The 20,527-nt window shown below is 34.7% G+C and overlaps 6 non-coding genes across 6 annotated transcripts; all 6 read right to left on the minus strand.

Annotated features, from left to right (window-relative positions):
- Positions 1-1,058: 1,058 nt before the first annotated feature.
- TRNAT-UGU (transfer RNA threonine (anticodon UGU)) lies at positions 1,059-1,131 on the minus strand. Its single transcript has one exon. It is a non-coding gene; the product is annotated as a tRNA-Thr (tRNA).
- A 5,575-nt stretch (positions 1,132-6,706) lies between these two features.
- On the minus strand, positions 6,707-6,779 carry TRNAT-UGU (transfer RNA threonine (anticodon UGU)). The gene has a single exon. It is a non-coding gene; the product is annotated as a tRNA-Thr (tRNA).
- A 1,531-nt stretch (positions 6,780-8,310) lies between these two features.
- TRNAT-UGU (transfer RNA threonine (anticodon UGU)) lies at positions 8,311-8,383 on the minus strand. Its single transcript has one exon. It is a non-coding gene; the product is annotated as a tRNA-Thr (tRNA).
- Positions 8,384-9,915: 1,532 nt separating this feature from the next.
- On the minus strand, positions 9,916-9,988 carry TRNAT-UGU (transfer RNA threonine (anticodon UGU)). The gene has a single exon. It is a non-coding gene; the product is annotated as a tRNA-Thr (tRNA).
- A 1,531-nt stretch (positions 9,989-11,519) lies between these two features.
- Positions 11,520-11,592, minus strand: TRNAT-UGU (transfer RNA threonine (anticodon UGU)). The gene has a single exon. It is a non-coding gene; the product is annotated as a tRNA-Thr (tRNA).
- Positions 11,593-13,111: 1,519 nt separating this feature from the next.
- Positions 13,112-13,184, minus strand: TRNAT-UGU (transfer RNA threonine (anticodon UGU)). Its single transcript has one exon. It is a non-coding gene; the product is annotated as a tRNA-Thr (tRNA).
- Between the last annotated feature and the right edge of the window lie 7,343 nt (positions 13,185-20,527).

Consider the following 20,527-nt stretch of genomic DNA (forward strand, 5'->3'; position numbering starts at 1 on the left):
ATGAACAGAATCGGCCCAATAAAATGCAACAAATATGTTTTAGACATGCTCTTGTAACCAATCAGCAGATTAGACTGAACATCATATGTCTTTGTCCAAATTAACCATCCAAATATGTGACCAAATTGAAATGGTTCTCCTCACTTAAAGATATTGCATAGACTATTTTAACATTGGGAAACACAAGGTCCCAGTGAGATTGAAACTCATGACCCCTGGTTTACGAGACCAGTGCTCTAACCCCTGAGCTATGGAGCCACATAAGTAGCCAGAACTGTGACCAATACGGGGTCTGAATTATGGTGGAAAAGAGTTTTCTTCAAATTTCAGTAATCTTATTGGATATTATTAGTTGTAGCTCATTCTCCAAATATACACTTTTAACAAATGACCACTGCTGAAATGCCTGCTTGGGACATGCAGTTAATAACCTATTAAACAATTTAAAGAAACTTTCAGTTTGCTGCTGTATGTTGAATAGGTGTATATATAAAATTGAGGAAATGTTGGTCATGTTTTCCATGCCTCACAAACCTTGTGCTCCTTAGTCTGGAATGCCTTCAAAATGATATGACAGAATGTCTTTATATTGAGATATTTGTGACCAATAGTGGTCATTACCTTGAGTATGCTTGCATTTGTACTTTATATATGCTTACATGACCAAAAAAGCCTTCTGGCAGCTACAGTTGTCAATTCAAAACTTTTCTGGATCAACTGATGAAGTTGATTCATGCACGGTACAATACAATGTATATACCATTGTTGCTATCTTTAAAGTTTAATTATGGAAAAGCTCTTTCTACAGTTTGTAATGATACTGAAAAATTATGATGGGATTATCAGCATGAACAGAGTCAATACAATAAAATAATTTTAAGACATGCTCTTGGAACCAATTTGCAGATTAGACTGAACATCATAACTGTGTACAAATTGAATATCCAAATGTGTGACCAAATTGAAATGGTTCTCCTCACTTAAAGCTCTTGAGCAGACTAATTCAACATTGGGAGCTGCAATTTATATTTTAGCAGCAGTAACAAGAAAGTAGCACTAAACCCCAGTGAGATTTGAACTCACGACCCCTGGTTTACAAGACCAGTGCTCTAACCCCTGAGCTATGGAGCCTTGCCTTCAGCACTATGTATGTTCATTCTGCTTAGTGATGGAAAAAAATCTTCTGCAAATTTCAAATCTCTGTTATCATTTTATTGTCGCTTTTTGTCCCAATGTAGACTTTTCACAAAAAAATTCTACAAATTTGCAATATCCTTGATTGAGGCATGTAGTATATAACTTTTTCAGAAAATCAAATAAATACAAAAATTAGCTGTCTTTGCTTGAATTGAATTATATAGAAAATATTGAAAAAGTTGGACATATTTTTAATGGCTCTCCAACTTTGTGTTAGAGTGTCCTGTAGTGAGCTGAAATGATAATACCATGCCTGTCAGCAGAAACAGAACAGGTGTACAACAGGGTGAGAAGTATTAAAAACCTCCTAATGTGTGTGTTTTTGTGCTATCATTAAAGTTAAATTATTGGAAAGCTCTTACCATAGTTTCATAATAATAGTGAAAAACTTGTTGGAACTATCAGCATGAACAGAATCGGCCCAATAAAATGCAACAAATATGTTTTAGACATGCTCTTGTAACCAATCAGCAGATTAGACTGAACATCATAACTCTGTGTACAAATTGAATATCCAAATGTGTGACCAAATTGAAATGGTTCTCCTCACTTAAAGATATTGCATAGACTATTTTAACATTGGGAAACACTAGGTCCCAGTGAGATTGGACCTCATGACCCCTGGTTTACGAGACCAGTGCTCTAACCCCTGAGAGATGGAGCCACATAAGTAGCCAGAACTGTGACCAATACGGGGTCTGAATTATGGTGGAAAAGAGTTTTCTTCAAATTTCAGTAATCTTATTGGATATTATTAGTTGTAGCTCATTCTCCAAATATACACTTTTAACAAATGACCACTGCTGAAATGCCTGCTTGGGACATGCAGTTAATAACCTATTAAACAATTTAAAGAAACTTTCAGTTTGCTGTTGTATGTTGAATAGGTGTATATATAAAATTGAGGAAATTTTGGTCATGTTTTCCATGCCTCACAAACCTTGTGCTCCTTAGTCTGGAATGCATTCAAAATGATATGACAGAATGTCTTTATATTGAGATATTTGTGACCAATAGTGGTCTTTACCTTGAGTATGCTTGCATTTGTACTTTATATATGCTTACATAACCAAAAAAGCCTTCTGGCAGCTACAGTTGTCAATTCAAAACTCTTCTGGATCAACTGATGAAGTTGATTCCTGCACGGTACAATACAGATTAATACAATGTATATACCATTGTTGCTATCTTTAAAGTTTAATTATGGAAAAGCTCTTTCTACAGTTTGTAATGATACTGAAAAATTACAGAATCAGAACAATAAAATAATTTTAAGACATGCTCTTGGAACCAATTTGCAGATTAGACTGAACATCATAACTCTGTGTACAAATTGAATATCCAAATGTGTGACCAAATTGAAATGGTTCTCCTCACTTAAAGCTCTTGAGCAGACTATTTCAACATTGGGAGCTGCAATTTATATTTTAGCAGCAGTAACAAGAAAGTTACACTGGTCGTGAGATTTGAACTCACGACCCCTGGTTTACAAGACCAGTGCTCTAACCCCTGAGATATGGAGCCTTGCCTTCAGCACTATGTATGTTCATTCTGCTTAGTGATGGAAAAAAATCTTCTGCAAATTTCAAATCTCTGTTATCATTTTATTGTCGCTTTTTGTCCCAATGTAGACTTTTCACAAAAAAATTCTACAAATTTGCAATATCCTTGATTGAGGCATGTAGTATATAACTTTTTCAGAAAATCAAATAAATGCAAAAATTAGCTGTCTTTGCTTGAATTGAATTATATAGAAAATATTGAAAAAGTTGGACATATTTTTAATGGCTCTCCAACTTTGTGTTAGAGTGTCCTGTAGTGAGCTGAAATGATAATACCATGCCTGTCAGCAGAAACAGAACAGGTGTACAACAGGGTGAGAAGTATTAAAAACCTCCTAATGTGTGTGTTTTTTTGCTATCATTAAAGTAAAATTATTGGAAAGCTCTTACCATAGTTTCATAATAATAGTGAAAAACTTGTTGGAACTATCAGCATGAACAGAATCGGCCCAATAAAATGCAACAAATATGTTTTAGACATGCTCTTGTAACTAATCAGCAGATTAGACTGAACATCATATGTCTTTGTCCAAATTAACCATCCAAATATGTGACCAAATTGAAATGGTTCTCCTCACTTAAAGATATTGCATAGACTATTTTAACATTGGGAAACACTAGGTCCCAGTGAGATTGGACCTCATGACCCCTGGTTTACGAGACAAGTGCTCTAACCCCTGAGCTATGGAGCCACATAAGTAGCCAGAACTGTGACCAATACGGGGTCTGAATTATGGTGGAAAAGAGTTTTCTTCAAATTTTAGTAATCTTATTGGATATTATTAGTTGTAGCTCATTCTCCAAATATACACTTTTAACAAATGACCACTGCTGAAATGCCTGCTTGGGACATGCAGTTAATAACCTATTAAACAATTTAAAGAAACTTTCAGTTTGCTGCTGTATGTTGAATAGGTGTATATATAAAATTGAGGAAATGTTGGTCATGTTTTCCATGCCTCACAAACCTTGTGCTCCTTAGTCTGGAATGCCTTCAAAATGATATGACAGAATGTCTTTATATTGAGATATTTGTGACCAATAGTGGTCATTACCTTGAGTATGCTTGCATTTGTACTTTATATATGCTTACATGACCAAAAAAGCCTTCTGGCAGCTACAGTTGTCAATTCAAAACTCTTCTGGATCAACTGATGAAGTTGATTCATGCACGGTACAATACAATGTATATACCATTGTTGCTATCTTTAAAGTTTAATTATGGAAAAGCTCTTTCTACAGTTTGTAATGATACTGAAAAATTATGATGGGATTATCAGCATGAACAGAGTCAATACAATAAAATAATTTTAAGACATGCTCTTGGAACCAATTTGCAGATTAGACTGAACATCATAACTGTGTACAAATTGAATATCCAAATGTGTGACCAAATTGAAATGGTTCTCCTCACTTAAAGATATTGCATAGACTATTTTAACATTGGGAAACACTAGGTCCCAGTGAGATTGTACCTCATGACCCCTGGTTTACGAGACCAGTGCTCTAACCCCTGAGAGATGGAGCCACATAAGTAGCCAGAACTGTGACCAATACGGGGTCTGAATTATGGTGGAAAAGAGTTTTCTTCAAATTTCAGTAATCTTATTGGATATTATTAGTTGTAGCTCATTCTCCAAATATACACTTTTAACAAATGACCACTGCTGAAATGCCTGCTTGGGACATGCAGTTAATAACCTATTAAACAATTTAAAGAAACTTTCAGTTTGCTGTTGTATGTTGAATAGGTGTATATATAAAATTGAGGAAATGTTGGTCATGTTTTCCATGCCTCACAAACCTTGTGCTCCTTAGTCTGGAATGCCTTCAAAATGATATGACAGAATGTCTTTATATTGAGATATTTGTGACCAATAGTGGTCATTACCTTGAGTATGCTTGCATTTGTACTTTATATATGCTTACATGACCAAAAAAGCCTTCTGGCAGCTACAGTTGTCAATTCAAAACTCTTCTGGATCAACTGATGAAGTTGATTCCTGCACGGTACAATACAGATTAATACAATGTATATACCATTGTTGCTATCTTTAAAGTTTAATTATGGAAAAGCTCTTTCTACAGTTTGTAATGATACTGAAAAATTATGATGGGATTATCAGCATGAACAGAATCAGTACAATAAAATAATTTTAAGACATGCTCTTGGAACCAATTTGCAGATTAGACTTAACATCATAACTCTGTGTACAAATTGAATATCCAAATGTGTGACCAAATTGAAATGGTTCTCCTCACTTAAAGCTCTTGAGCAGACTATTTCAACATTGGGAGCTGCAATTTATATTTTAGCAGCAGTAACAAGAAAGTAGCACTAGGCCCCGGTGAGATTTGAACTCACAACCCCTGGTTTGACAAGACCAGTGCTCTAACCCCTGAGATATGGAGCCTTGCCTTCAGCACTATGTATGTTCATTCTGCTTAGTGATGGAAAAAAATCTTCTGCAAATTTCAAATCTCTGTTATCATTTTATTGTCGCTTTTTGTCCCAATGTAGACTTTTCACACAAAAATTCTACAAATTTGCAATATCCTTGATTGAGGCATGTAGTATATAACTTTTTCAGAAAATCAATTAAATGCAAAAATTAGCTGTCTTTGCTTGAATTGAATTATATAGAAAATATTGAAAAAGTTGGACATATTTTTAATGGCTCTCCAACTTTGTGTTAGAGTGTCCTGTAGTGAGCTGAAATGATAATACCATGCCTGTCAGCAGAAACAGAACAGGTGTACAACAGGGTGAGAAGTATTAAAAACCTCCTAATGTGTGTGTTTTTTTGCTATCATTAAAGTAAAATTATTGGAAAGCTCTTACCATAGTTTCATAATAATAGTGAAAAACTTGTTGGAACTATCAGCATGAACAGAATCGGCCCAATAAAATGCAACAAATATGTTTTAGACATGCTCTTGTAACCAATCAGCAGATTAGACTGAACATCATATGTCTTTGTCCAAATTAACCATCCAAATATGTGACCAAATTGAAATGGTTCTCCTCACTTAAAGATATTGCATAGACTATTTTAACATTGGGAAACACTAGGTCCCAGTGAGATTGGACCTCATGACCCCTGGTTTACGAGACCAGTGCTCTAACCCCTGAGAGATGGAGCCACATAAGTAGCCAGAACTGTGACCAATACGGGGTCTGAATTATGGTGGAAAAGAGTTTTCTTCAAATTTCAGTAATCTTATTGGATATTATTAGTTGTAGCTCATTCTCCAAATATACACTTTTAACAAATGACCACTGCTGAAATGCCTGCTTGGGACATGCAGTTAATAACCTATTAAACAATTTAAAGAAACTTTCAGTTTGCTGCTGTATGTTGAATAGGTGTATATATAAAATTGACGAAATGTTGGTCATGTTTTTCATGCCTCACAAACCTTGTGCTCCTTAGTCTGGAATGCCTTCAAAATTATATGACAGAATGTCTTTATATTGAGATATTTGTGACCAATAGTGGTCATTACCTTGAGTATGCTTGCATTTGTACTTTATATATGCTTACATGACCAAAAAAAGCCTTCTGGCAGCTACAGTTGTCAATTCAAAACTCTTCTGGATCAACTGATGAAGTTGATTCATGCACGGTACAATACAATGTATATACCATTGTTGCTATCTTTAAAGTTTCATTATGGAAAAGCTCTTTCTACAGTTTGTAATGATACTGAAAAATTATGATGGGATTATCAGCATGAACAGAGTCAATACAATAAAATAATTTTAAGACATGCTCTTGGAACCAATTTGCAGATTAGACTGAACATCATAACTCTGTGTACAAATTGAATATCCAAATGTGTGACCAAATTGAAATGGTTCTCCTCACTTAAAGCTCTTGAGCAGACTATTTCAACATTGGGAGCTGCAATTTATATTTTAGCAGCAGTAACAAGAAAGTAGCACTAGGCGCCAGTGAGATTTGAACTCACAACCCCTGGTATACAAGACCAGTGCTCTAACACCTGAGCTATGGAGCCTTGCCTTCAGCGCTATGTATGTTCATTCTGCTTAGTGATGGAAAAAAATCTTCTGCAAATTTCAAATCTCTGTTATCATTTTATTGTCGCTTTTTGTCCCAATGTAGACTTTTCACACAAAAATTCTACAAATTTGCAATATCCTTGATTGAGGCATGTAGTATATAACTTTTTCAGAAAATCAAATAAATGCAAAAATTAGCTGTCTTTGCTTGAATTGAATTATATAGAAAATATTGAAAAAGTTGGACATATTTTTAATGGCTCTCCAACTTTGTGTTAGAGTGTCCTGTAGTGAGCTGAAATGATAATACCATGCCTGTCAGCAGAAACAGAACAGGTGTACAACAGGGTGAGAAGTATTAAAAACCTCCTAATGTGTGTGTTTTTTTGCTATCATTAAAGTAAAATTATTGGAAAGCTCTTACCATAGTTTCATAATAATAGTGAAAAACTTGTTGGAACTATCAGCATGAACAGAATCGGCCCAATAAAATTCAACAAATATGTTTTAGACATGCTCTTGTAACCAATCAGCAGATTAGACTGAACATCATATGTCTTTGTCCAAATTAACCATCCAAATATGTGACCAAATTGAAATGGTTCTCCTAACTTAAAGATATTGCATAGACTATTTTAACATTGGGAAACACTAGGTCCCAGTGAGATTGGACCTCATGACCCCTGGTTTATGAGACCAGTGCTCTAACCCCTGAGCTATGGAGCCAATAAGTAGCCAGAACTGTGACCAATACGGGGTCTGAATTATGGTGGAAAAGAGTTTTCTTCAAATTTTAGTAATCTTATTGGATATTATTAGTTGTAGCTCATTCTCCAAATATACACTTTTAACAAATGACCACTGCTGAAATGCCTGCTTGGGACATGCAGTTAATAACCTATTAAACAATTTAAAGAAACGTTCAGTTTGCTGCTGTATGTTGAATAGGTGTATATATAAAATTGAGGAAATGTTGGTCATGTTTTCCATGCCTCACAAACCTTGTGCTCCTTAGTCTGGAATGCCTTCAAAATGATATGACAGAATGTCTTTATATTGAGATATTTGTGACCAATAGTGGTCATTACCTTGAGTATGCTTGCATTTGTACTTTATATATGCTTACATGACCAAAAAAGCCTTCTGGCAGCTACAGTTGTCAATTCAAAACTCTTCTGGATCAACTGTTGAAGTTGATTCATGCACGGTACAATACAATGTATATACCATTGTTGCTATCTTTAAAGTTTAATTATGGAAAAGCTCTTTCTACAGTTTGTAATGATACTGAAAAATTATGATGGGATTATCAGCATGAACAGAGTCAATACAATAAAATAATTTTAAGACATGCTCTTGGAACCAATTTGCAGATTAGACTGAACATCATAACTCTGTGTACAAATTGAATATCCAAATGTGTGACCAAATTGAAATGGTTCTCCTCACTTAAAGCTCTTGAGCAGACTATTTCAACATTGGGAGCTGCAATTTATATTTTAGCAGCAGTAACAAGAAAGTAGCACTAGGCCCCAGTGAGATTTGAACTCACGACCCCTGGTTTACAAGACCAGTGCTCTAACCCCTGAGCTATGGAGCCTTGCCTACAGCACTATGTATGTTCATTCTGCTTAGTGATGGAAAAAAATCTTCTGCAAATTTCAAATCTCTGTTATCATTTTATTGTCGCTTTTTGTCCCAATGTAGACTTTTCACAAAAAAATTCTACAAATTTGCAATATCCTTGATTGAGGCATGTAGTATATAACTTTTTCAGAAAATCAAATAAATGCAAAAATTAGCTGTCTTTGCTTGAATTGAATTATATAGAAAATATTGAAAAAGTTGGACATATTTTTAATGGCTCTCCAACTTTGTGTTAGAGTGTCCTGTAGTGAGCTGAAATGATAATACCATGCCTGTCAGCAGAAACAGAACAGGTGTACAACAGGGTGAGAAGTATTAAAAACCTCCTAATGTGTGTGTTTTTGTGCTATCATTAAAGTTAAATTATTGGAAAGCTCTTACCATAGTTTCATAATAATAGTGAAAAACTTGTTGGAACTATCAGCATGAACAGAATCGGCCCAATAAAATGCAACAAATATGTTTTAGACATGCTCTTGTAACCAATCAGCAGATTAGACTGAACATCATAACTCTGTGTACAAATTGAATATCCAAATGTGTGACCAAATTGAAATGGTTCTCCTCACTTAAAGATATTGCATAGACTATTTTAACATTGGGAAACACTAGGTCCCAGTGAGATTGGACCTCATGACCCCTGGTTTACGAGACCAGTGCTCTAACCCCTGAGAGATGGAGCCACATAAGTAGCCAGAACTGTGACCAATACGGGGTCTGAATTATGGTGGAAAAGAGTTTTCTTCAAATTTCAGTAATCTTATTGGATATTATTAGTTGTAGCTCATTCTCCAAATATACACTTTTAACAAATGACCACTGCTGAAATGCCTGCTTGGGACATGCAGTTAATAACCTATTAAACAATTTAAAGAAACTTTCAGTTTGCTGCTGTATGTTGAATAGGTGTATATATAAAATTGAGGAAATGTTGGTCATGTTTTTCATGCCTCACAAACCTTGTGCTCCTTAGTCTGGAATGCCTTCAAAATGATATGACAGAATGTCTTTATATTGAGATATTTGTGACCAATAGTGGTCATTACCTTGAGTATGCTTGCATTTGTACTTTATATATGCTTACATGACCAAAAAAGCCTTCTGGCAGCTACAGTTGTCAATTCAAAACTCTTCTGGATCAACTGATGAAGTTGATTCATGCACGGTACAATACAATGTATATACCATTGTTGCTATCTTTAAAGTTTAATTATGGAAAAGCTCTTTCTACAGTTTGTAATGATACTGAAAAATTATGATGGGATTATCAGCATGAACAGAGTCAATACAATAAAATAATTTTAAGACATGCTCTTGGAACCAATTTGCAGATTAGACTGAACATCATAACTCTGTGTACAAATTGAATATCCAAATGTGTGACCAAATTGAAATGGTTCTCCTCACTTAAAGCTCTTGAGCAGACTATTTCAACATTGGGAGCTGCAATTTATATTTTAGCAGCAGTAACAAGAAAGTAGCACTAGGCGCCAGTGAGATTTGAACTCACAACCCCTGGTATACAAGACCAGTGCTCTAACACCTGAGCTATGGAGCCTTGCCTTCAGCACTATGTATGTTCATTCTGCTTAGTGATGGAAAAAAATCTTCTGCAAATTTCAAATCTCTGTTATCATTTTATTGTCGCTTTTTGTCCCAATGTAGACTTTTCACAAAAAAATTCTACAAATTTGCAATATCCTTGATTGAGGCATGTAGTATATAACTTTTTCAGAAAATCAAATAAATGCAAAAATTAGCTGTCTTTGCTTTAATTGAATTATATAGAAAATATTGAAAAAGTTGGACATATTTTTAATGGCTCTCCAACTTTGTGTTAGAGTGTCCTGTAGTGAGCTGAAATGATAATACCATGCCTGTCAGCAGAAACAGAACAGGTGTACAACAGGGTGAGAAGTATTAAAAACCTCCTAATGTGTGTGTTTTTTTGCTATCATTAAAGTAAAATTATTGGAAAGCTCTTACCATAGTTTCATAATAATAGTGAAAAACTTGTTGGAACTATCAGCATGAACAGAATCGGCCCAATAAAATTCAACAAATATGTTTTAGACATGCTCTTGTAACCAATCAGCAGATTAGACTGAACATCATATGTATTTGTCCAAATTAACCATCCAAATATGTGACCAAATTGAAATGGTTCTCCTAACTTAAAGATATTGCATAGACTATTTTAACATTGGGAAACACTAGGTCCCAGTGAGATTGGACCTCATGACCCCTGGTTTATGAGACCAGTGCTCTAACCCCTGAGCTATGGAGCCAATAAGTAGCCAGAACTGTGACCAATACGGGGTCTGAATTATGGTGGAAAAGAGTTTTCTTCAAATTTTAGTAATCTTATTGGATATTATTAGTTGTAGCTCATTCTCCAAATATACACTTTTAACAAATGACCACTGCTGAAATGCCTGCTTGGGACATGCAGTTAATAACCTATTAAACAATTTAAAGAAACGTTCAGTTTGCTGCTGTATGTTGAATAGGTGTATATATAAAATTGAGGAAATGTTGGTCATGTTTTCCATGCCTCACAAACCTTGTGCTCCTTAGTCTGGAATGCCTTCAAAATGATATGACAGAATGTCTTTATATTGAGATATTTGTGACCAATAGTGGTCATTACCTTGAGTATGCTTGCATTTGTACTTTATATATGCTTACATGACCAAAAAAGCCTTCTGGCAGCTACAGTTGTCAATTCAAAACTCTTCTGGATCAACTGTTGAAGTTGATTCATGCACGGTACAATACAATGTATATACCATTGTTGCTATCTTTAAAGTTTAATTATGGAAAAGCTCTTTCTACAGTTTGTAATGATACTGAAAAATTATGATGGGATTATCAGCATGAACAGAGTCAATACAATAAAATAATTTTAAGACATGCTCTTGGAACCAATTTGCAGATTAGACTGAACATCATAACTCTGTGTACAAATTGAATATCCAAATGTGTGACCAAATTGAAATGGTTCTCCTCACTTAAAGCTCTTGAGCAGACTATTTCAACATTGGGAGCTGCAATTTATATTTTAGCAGCAGTAACAAGAAAGTAGCACTAGGCGCCAGTGAGATTTGAACTCACGACCCCTGGTATACAAGACCAGTGCTCTAACACCTGAGCTATGGAGCCTTGCCTTCAGCGCTATGTATGTTCATTCTGCTTAGTGATGGAAAAAAATCTTCTGCAAATTTCAAATCTCTGTTATCATTTTATTGTCGCTTTTTGTCCCAATGTAGACTTTTCACACAAAAATTCTACAAATTTGCAATATCCTTGATTGAGGCATGTAGTATATAACTTTTTCAGAAAATCAAATAAATGCAAAAATTAGCTGTCTTTGCTTGAATTGAATTATATAGAAAATATTGAAAAAGTTGGACATATTTTTAATGGCTCTCCAACTTTGTGTTAGAGTGTCCTGTAGTGAGCTGAAATGATAATACCATGCCTGTCAGCAGAAACAGAACAGGTGTACAACAGGGTGAGAAGTATTAAAAACCTCCTAATGTGTGTGTTTTTTTGCTATCATTAAAGTAAAATTATTGGAAAGCTCTTACCATAGTTTCATAATAATAGTGAAAAACTTGTTGGAACTATCAGCATGAACAGAATCGGCCCAATAAAATTCAACAAATATGTTTTAGACATGCTCTTGTAACCAATCAGCAGATTAGACTGAACATCATATGTCTTTGTCCAAATTAACCATCCAAATATGTGACCAAATTGAAATGGTTCTCCTAACTTAAAGATATTGCATAGACTATTTTAACATTGGGAAACACTAGGTCCCAGTGAGATTGGACCTCATGACCCCTGGTTTATGAGATCAGTGCTCTAACCCCTGAGCTATGGAGCCAATAAGTAGCCAGAACTGTGACCAATACGGGGTCTGAATTATGGTGGAAAAGAGTTTTCTTCAAATTTTAGTAATCTTATTGGATATTATTAGTTGTAGCTCATTCTCCAAATATACACTTTTAACAAATGACCACTGCTGAAATGCCTGCTTGGGACATGCAGTTAATAACCTATTAAACAATTTAAAGAAACGTTCAGTTTGCTGCTGTATGTTGAATAGGTGTATATATAAAATTGAGGAAATGTTGGTCATGTTTTCCATGCCTCACAAACCTTGTGCTCCTTAGTCTGGAATGCCTTCAAAATGATATGACAGAATGTCTTTATATTGAGATATTTGTGACCAATAGTGGTCATTACCTTGAGTATGCTTGCATTTGTACTTTATATATGCTTACATGACCAAAAAAGCCTTCTGGCAGCTACAGTTGTCAATTCAAAACTCTTCTGGATCAACTGTTGAAGTTGATTCATGCACGGTACAATACAATGTATATACCATTGTTGCTATCTTTAAAGTTTAATTATGGAAAAGCTCTTTCTACAGTTTGTAATGATACTGAAAAATTATGATGGGATTATCAGCATGAACAGAGTCAATACAATAAAATAATTTTAAGACATGCACTTGGAACCAATTTGCAGATTAGACTGAACATCATAACTCTGTGTACAAATTGAATATCCAAATTGAAATGGTTCTCCTCACTTAAAGCTCTTGAGCAGACTATTTCAACATTGGGAGCTGCAATTTATATTTTAGCAGCAGTAACAAGAAAGTAGCACTAGGCCCCAGTGAGATTTGAACTCACGACCCCTGGTTTACAAGACCAGTGCTCTAACCCCTGAGCTATGAAGCCTTGCCTACAGCACTATGTATGTTCATTCTGCTTAGTGATGGAAAAAAATCTTCTGCAAATTTCAAATCTCTGTTATCATTTTATTGTCGCTTTTTGTCCCAATGTAGACTTTTCACAAAAAAATTCTACAAATTTGCAATATCCTTGATTGAGGCATGTAGTATATAACTTTTTCAGAAAATCAAATAAATGCAAAAATTAGCTGTCTTTGCTTGAATTGAATTATATAGAAAATATTGAAAAAGTTGGACATATTTTTAATGGCTCTCCAACTTTGTGTTAGAGTGTCCTGTAGTGAGCTGAAATGATAATACCATGCCTGTCAGCAGAAACAGAACAGGTGTACAACAGGGTGAGAAGTATTAAAAACCTCCTAATGTGTGTGTTTTTGTGCTATCATTAAAGTTAAATTATTGGAAAGCTCTTACCATAGTTTCATAATAATAGTGAAAAACTTGTTGGAACTATCAGCATGAACAGAATCGGCCCAATAAAATGCAACAAATATGTTTTAGACATGCTCTTGTAACCAATCAGCAGATTAGACTGAACATCATAACTCTGTGTACAAATTGAATATCCAAATGTGTGACCAAATTGAAATGGTTCTCCTCACTTAAAGATATTGCATAGACTATTTTAACATTGGGAAACACTAGGTCCCAGTGAGATTGGACCTCATGACCCCTGGTTTACGAGACCAGTGCTCTAACCCCTGAGAGATGGAGCCACATAAGTAGCCAGAACTGTGACCAATACGGGGTCTGAATTATGGTGGAAAAGAGTTTTCTTCAAATTTCAGTAATCTTATTGGATATTATTAGTTGTAGCTCATTCTCCAAATATACACTTTTAACAGATGACCACTGCTGAAATGCCTGCTTGGGACATGCAGTTAATAACCTATTAAACAATTTAAAGAAACTTTCAGTTTGCTGCTGTATGTTGAATAGGTGTATATATAAAATTGAGGAAATGTTGGTCATGTTTTTCATGCCTCACAAACCTTGTGCTCCTTAGTCTGGAATGCATTCAAAATGATATGACAGAATGTCTTTATATTGAGATATTTGTGACCAATAGTGGTCATTACCTTGAGTATGCTTGCATTTGTACTTTATATATGCTTACATGACCAAAAAAGCCTTCTGGCAGCTACAGTTGTCAATTCAAAACTATTCTGGATCAACTGATGAAGTTGATTCATGCACGGTACAATACAATGTATATACCATTGTTGCTATCTTTAAAGTTTAATTATGGAAAAGCTCTTTCTACAGTTTGTAATGATACTGAAAAATTATGATGGGATTATCAGCATGAACAGAGTCAATACAATAAAATAATTTTAAGACATGCTCTTGGAACCAATTTGCAGATTAGACTGAACATCATAACTGTGTAAAAATTGAATATCCAAATGTGTGACCAAATTGAAATGGTTCTCCTCAATTAAAGCTCTTGAGCAGACTATTTCAACATTGGGAGCTGCAATTTATATTTTAGCAGCAGTAACAAGAAAGTAGCACTAGGCCCCAGTGAGATTTGAACTCACGACCCCTGGTTTACAAGACCAGTGTTCTAACCCCTGAGCCTTGCCTTTAGCACCATGTATGTTCATTCTGCTTAGTAATGGAAAATAATCTTCTGCAAATTTCAAATCTCTTTTATCATTTTATTGTCGCTCTTTGTCCCAATGTAGACTTTTCACAAAAAAATTCTACAAATTTGCAATATCCTTGATTGAGGCATGTAGTATATAACTTTTTCAGAAAATCAAATATATGCAAAAATTAGCTGTCTTTGCTTGAATTGAATTATATAGAAAATATTGAAAAGTTGGACATATTTTTAATGGCTCTCCAACTTTGTGTTAGAGTGTCCTGTAGTGAGCTGAAATGATAATACCATGCCTGTCAGCAGAAACAGAACAGGTGTACAACAGGGTGAGAAGTATTAAAAACCTCCTAATGTGTGTGTTTTTGTGCTATCATTAAAGTTAAATTATTGGAAAGCTCTTACCATAGTTTCATAATAATAGTGAAAAACTTGTTGGAACTATCAGCATGAACAGAATCGGCCCAATAAAATGCAACAAATATGTTTTAGACATGCTCTTGTAACCAATCAGCAGATTAGACTGAACATCATAACTCTGTGTACAAATTGAATATCCAAATGTGTGACCAAATTGAAATGGTTCTCCTCACTTAAAGCTCTTGAGCAGACTATTTCAACATTGGGAGCTGCAATTTATATTTTAGCAGCAGTAACAAGAAAGTATCACTAGGAGATTTGAACTCACGACCCCTTGTTTACAAGACCAGTACTCTAACCCCTGAGCTATGGAGCCTTGCCTTCAGCACTATGTATGTTCATTCTGCTTAGTGATGGAAAAAAATCTTCTGCAAATTTCAAATCTCTGATATCATTTTATTGTCGCTTTTTGTCCCAATGTAGACTTTTCACAAAAAAATTCTACAAATTTGCAATATCCTTGATTAAGGCATGTAGTATATACATTTTTCAGAAAATCAAATATATGCAAAAATTAGCTGTCTTTGCTTGAATTGAATTATATAGAAAATATTGAAAAGTTGGACATATTTTTAATGGCTCTCCAACTTTGTGTTAGAGTGTCCTGTAGTGAGCTGAAATGATAATACCATGCCTGTCAGCAGAAACAGAACAGGTGTACAACAGGGTGAGAAGTATTAAAAACCTCCTAATGTGTGTGTTTTTGTGCTATCATTAAAGTTAAATTATTGGAAAGCTCTTACCATAGTTTCATAATAATAGTGAAAAACTTGTTGGAACTATCAGCATGAACAGAATCGGCCCAATAAAATGCAACAAATATGTTTTAGACATGCTCTTGTAACCAATCAGCAGATTAGACTGAACATCATAACTCTGTGTACAAATTGAATATCCAAATGTGTGACCAAATTGAAATGGTTCTCCTCACTTAAAGATATTGCATAGACTATTTTAACATTGGGAAACACTAGGTCCCAGTGAGATTGGACCTCATGACCCCTGGTTTACGAGACCAGTGCTCTAACCCCTGAGAGATGGAGCCACATAAGTAGCCAGAACTGTGACCAATACGGGGTCTGAATTATGGTGGAAAAGAGTTTTCTTCAAATTTCAGTAATCTTATTGGATATTATTAGTTGTAGCTCATTCTCCAAATATACACTTTTAACAAATGACCACTGCTGAAATGCCTGCTTGGGACATGCAGTTAATAACCTATTAAACAATTTAAAGAAACTTTCAGTTTGCTGCTGTATGTTGAATAGGTGTATATATAAAATTGAGGAAATGTTGGTCATGTTTTTCATGCCTCACAAACCTTGTGCTCCTTAGTCTGGAATGCATTCAAAATGATATGACAGAATGTCTTTATATTGAGATATTTGTGACCAATAGTGGTCATTACCTTGAGTATGCTTGCATTTGTACTTTATATATGCTTACATGACCAAAAAAGCCTTCTGGCAGCTACAGTTGTCAATTCAAAACTATTCTGGATCAACTGATGAAGTTGATTCATGCACGGTACAATACAATGTATATACCATTGTTGCTATCTTTAAAGTTTAATTATGGAAAAGCTCTTTCTACAGTTTGTAATGATACTGAAAAATTATGATGGGATTATCAGCATGAACAGAGTCAATACAATAAAATAATTTTAAGACATGCTCTTGGAACCAATTTGCAGATTAGACTGAACATCATAACTGTGTAAAAATTGAATATCCAAATGTGTGACCAAATTGAAATGGTTCTCCTCAATTAAAGCTCTTGAGCAGACTATTTCAACATTGGGAGCTGCAATTTATATTTTAGCAGCAGTAACAAGAAAGTAGCACTAGGCCCCAGTGAGATTTGAACTCACGACCCCTGGTTTACAAGACCAGTGTTCTAACCCCTGAGCCTTGCCTTTAGCACCATGTATGTTCATTCTGCTTAGTAATGGAAAATAATCTTCTGCAAATTTCAAATCTCTTTTATCATTTTATTGTCGCTCTTTGTCCCAATGTAGACTTTTCACAAAAAAATTCTACAAATTTGCAATATCCTTGATTGAAGCATGTAGTATATAACTTTTTCAGAAAATCAAATATATGCAAAAATTAGCTGTCTTTGCTTGAATTGAATTATATAGAAAATATTGAAAAGTTGGACATATTTTTAATGGCTCTCCAACTTTGTGTTAGAGTGTCCTGTAGTGAGCTGAAATGATAATACCATGCCTGTCAGCAGAAACAGAACAGGTGTACAACAGGGTGAGAAGTATTAAAAACCTCCTAATGTGTGTGTTTTTGTGCTATCATTAAAGTTAAATTATTGGAAAGCTCTTACCATAGTTTCATAATAATAGTGAAAAACTTGTTGGAACTATCAGCATGAACAGAATCGGCCCAATAAAATGCAACAAATATGTTTTAGACATGCTCTTGTAACCAATCAGCAGATTAGACTGAACATCATAACTCTGTGTACAAATTGAATATCCAAATGTGTGACCAAATTGAAATGGTTCTCCTCACTTAAAGCTCTTGAGCAGACTATTTCAACATTGGGAGCTGCAATTTATATTTTAGCAGCAGTAACAAGAAAGTATCACTAGGAGATTTGAACTCACGACCCCTTGTTTACAAGACCAGTACTCTAACCCCTGAGCTATGGAGCCTTGCCTTCAGCACTATGTATGTTCATTCTGCTTAGTGATGGAAAAAAATCTTCTGCAAATTTCAAATCTCTGATATCATTTTATTGTCGCTTTTTGTCCCAATGTAGACTTTTCACAAAAAAATTCTACAAATTTGCAATATCCTTGATTAAGGCATGTAGTATATACATTTTTCAGAAAATCAAATATATGCAAAAATTAGCTGTCTTTGCTTGAATTGAATTATATAGAAAATATTGAAAAGTTGGACATATTTTTAATGGCTCTCCAACTTTGTGTTAGAGTGTCCTGTAGTGAGCTGAAATGATAATACCATGCCTGTCAGCAGAAACAGAACAGGTGTACAACAGGGTGAGAAGTATTAAAAACCTCCTAATGTGTGTGTTTTTGTGCTATCATTAAAGTTAAATTATTGGAAAGCTCTTACCATAGTTTCATAATAATAGTGAAAAACTTGTTGGAACTATCAGCATGAACAGAATCGGCCCAATAAAATGCAACAAATATGTTTTAGACATGCTCTTGTAACCAATCAGCAGATTAGACTGAACATCATAACTCTGTGTACAAATTGAATATCCAAATGTGTGACCAAATTGAAATGGTTCTCCTCACTTAAAGATATTGCATAGACTATTTTAACATTGGGAAACACTAGGTCCCAGTGAGATTGGACCTCATGACCCCTGGTTTACGAGACCAGTGCTCTAACCCCTGAGAGATGGAGCCACATAAGTAGCCAGAACTGTGACCAATACGGGGTCTGAATTATGGTGGAAAAGAGTTTTCTTCAAATTTCAGTAATCTTATTGGATATTATTAGTTGTAGCTCATTCTCCAAATATACACTTTTAACAAATGACCACTGCTGAAATGCCTGCTTGGGACATGCAGTTAATAACCTATTAAACAATTTAAAGAAACTTTCAGTTTGCTGCTGTATGTTGAATAGGTGTATATATAAAATTGAGGAAATGTTGGTCATGTTTTTCATGCCTCACAAACCTTGTGCTCCTTAGTCTGGAATGCATTCAAAATGATATGACAGAATGTCTTTATATTGAGATATTTGTGACCAATAGTGGTCATTACCTTGAGTATGCTTGCATTTGTACTTTATATATGCTTACATGACCAAAAAAGCCTTCTGGCAGCTACAGTTGTCAATTCAAAACTATTCTGGATCAACTGATGAAGTTGATTCATGCACGGTACAATACAATGTATATACCATTGTTGCTATCTTTAAAGTTTAATTATGGAAAAGCTCTTTCTACAGTTTGTAATGATACTGAAAAATTATGATGGGATTATCAGCATGAACAGAGTCAATACAATAAAATAATTTTAAGACATGCTCTTGGAACCAATTTGCAGATTAGACTGAACATCATAACTGTGTAAAAATTGAATATCCAAATGTGTGACCAAATTGAAATGGTTCTCCTCAATTAAAGCTCTTGAGCAGACTATTTCAACATTGGGAGCTGCAATTTATATTTTAGCAGCAGTAACAAGAAAGTAGCACTAGGCCCCAGTGAGATTTGAACTCACGACCCCTGGTTTACAAGACCAGTGTTCTAACCCCTGAGCCTTGCCTTTAGCACCATGTATGTTCATTCTGCTTAGTAATGGAAAATAATCTTCTGCAAATTTCAAATCTCTTTTATCATTTTATTGTCGCTCTTTGTCCCAATGTAGACTTTTCACAAAAAAATTCTACAAATTTGCAATATCCTTGATTGAGGCATGTAGTATATAACTTTTTCAGAAAATCAAATATATGCAAAAATTAGCTGTCTTTGCTTGAATTGAATTATATAGAAAATATTGAAAAGTTGGACATATTTTTAATGGCTCTCCAACTTTGTGTTAGAGTGTCCTGTAGTGAGCTGAAATGATAATACCATGCCTGTCAGCAGAAACAGAACAGGTGTACAACAGGGTGAGAAGTATTAAAAACCTCCTAATGTGTGTGTTTTTGTGCTATCATTAAAGTTAAATTATTGGAAAGCTCTTACCATAGTTTCATAATAATAGTGAAAAACTTGTTGGAACTATCAGCATGAACAGAATCGGCCCAATAAAATGCAACAAATATGTTTTAGACATGCTCTTGTAACCAATCAGCAGATTAGACTGAACATCATAACTCTGTGTACAAATTGAATATCCAAATGTGTGACCAAATTGAAATGGTTCTCCTCACTTAAAGCTCTTGAGCAGACTATTTCAACATTGGGAGCTGCAATTTATATTTTAGCAGCAGTAACAAGAAAGTATCACTAGGAGATTTGAACTCACGACCCCTTGTTTACAAGACCAGTACTCTAACCCCTGAGCTATGGAGCCTTGCCTTCAGCACTATGTATGTTCATTCTGCTTAGTGATGGAAAAAAATCTTCTGCAAATTTCAAATCTCTGATATCATTTTATTGTCGCTTTTTGTCCCAATGTAGACTTTTCACAAAAAAATTCTACAAATTTGCAATATCCTTGATTAAGGCATGTAGTATATACATTTTTCAGAAAATCAAATATATGCAAAAATTAGCTGTCTTTGCTTGAATTGAATTATATAGAAAATATTGAAAAGTTGGACATATTTTTAATGGCTCTCCAACTTTGTGTTAGAGTG

This window comes from Pseudophryne corroboree, chromosome 11, assembly GCF_028390025.1.
Source record: "Pseudophryne corroboree isolate aPseCor3 chromosome 11, aPseCor3.hap2, whole genome shotgun sequence".
NCBI classification, from domain to species: Eukaryota; Metazoa; Chordata; class Amphibia; order Anura; family Myobatrachidae; genus Pseudophryne; species Pseudophryne corroboree.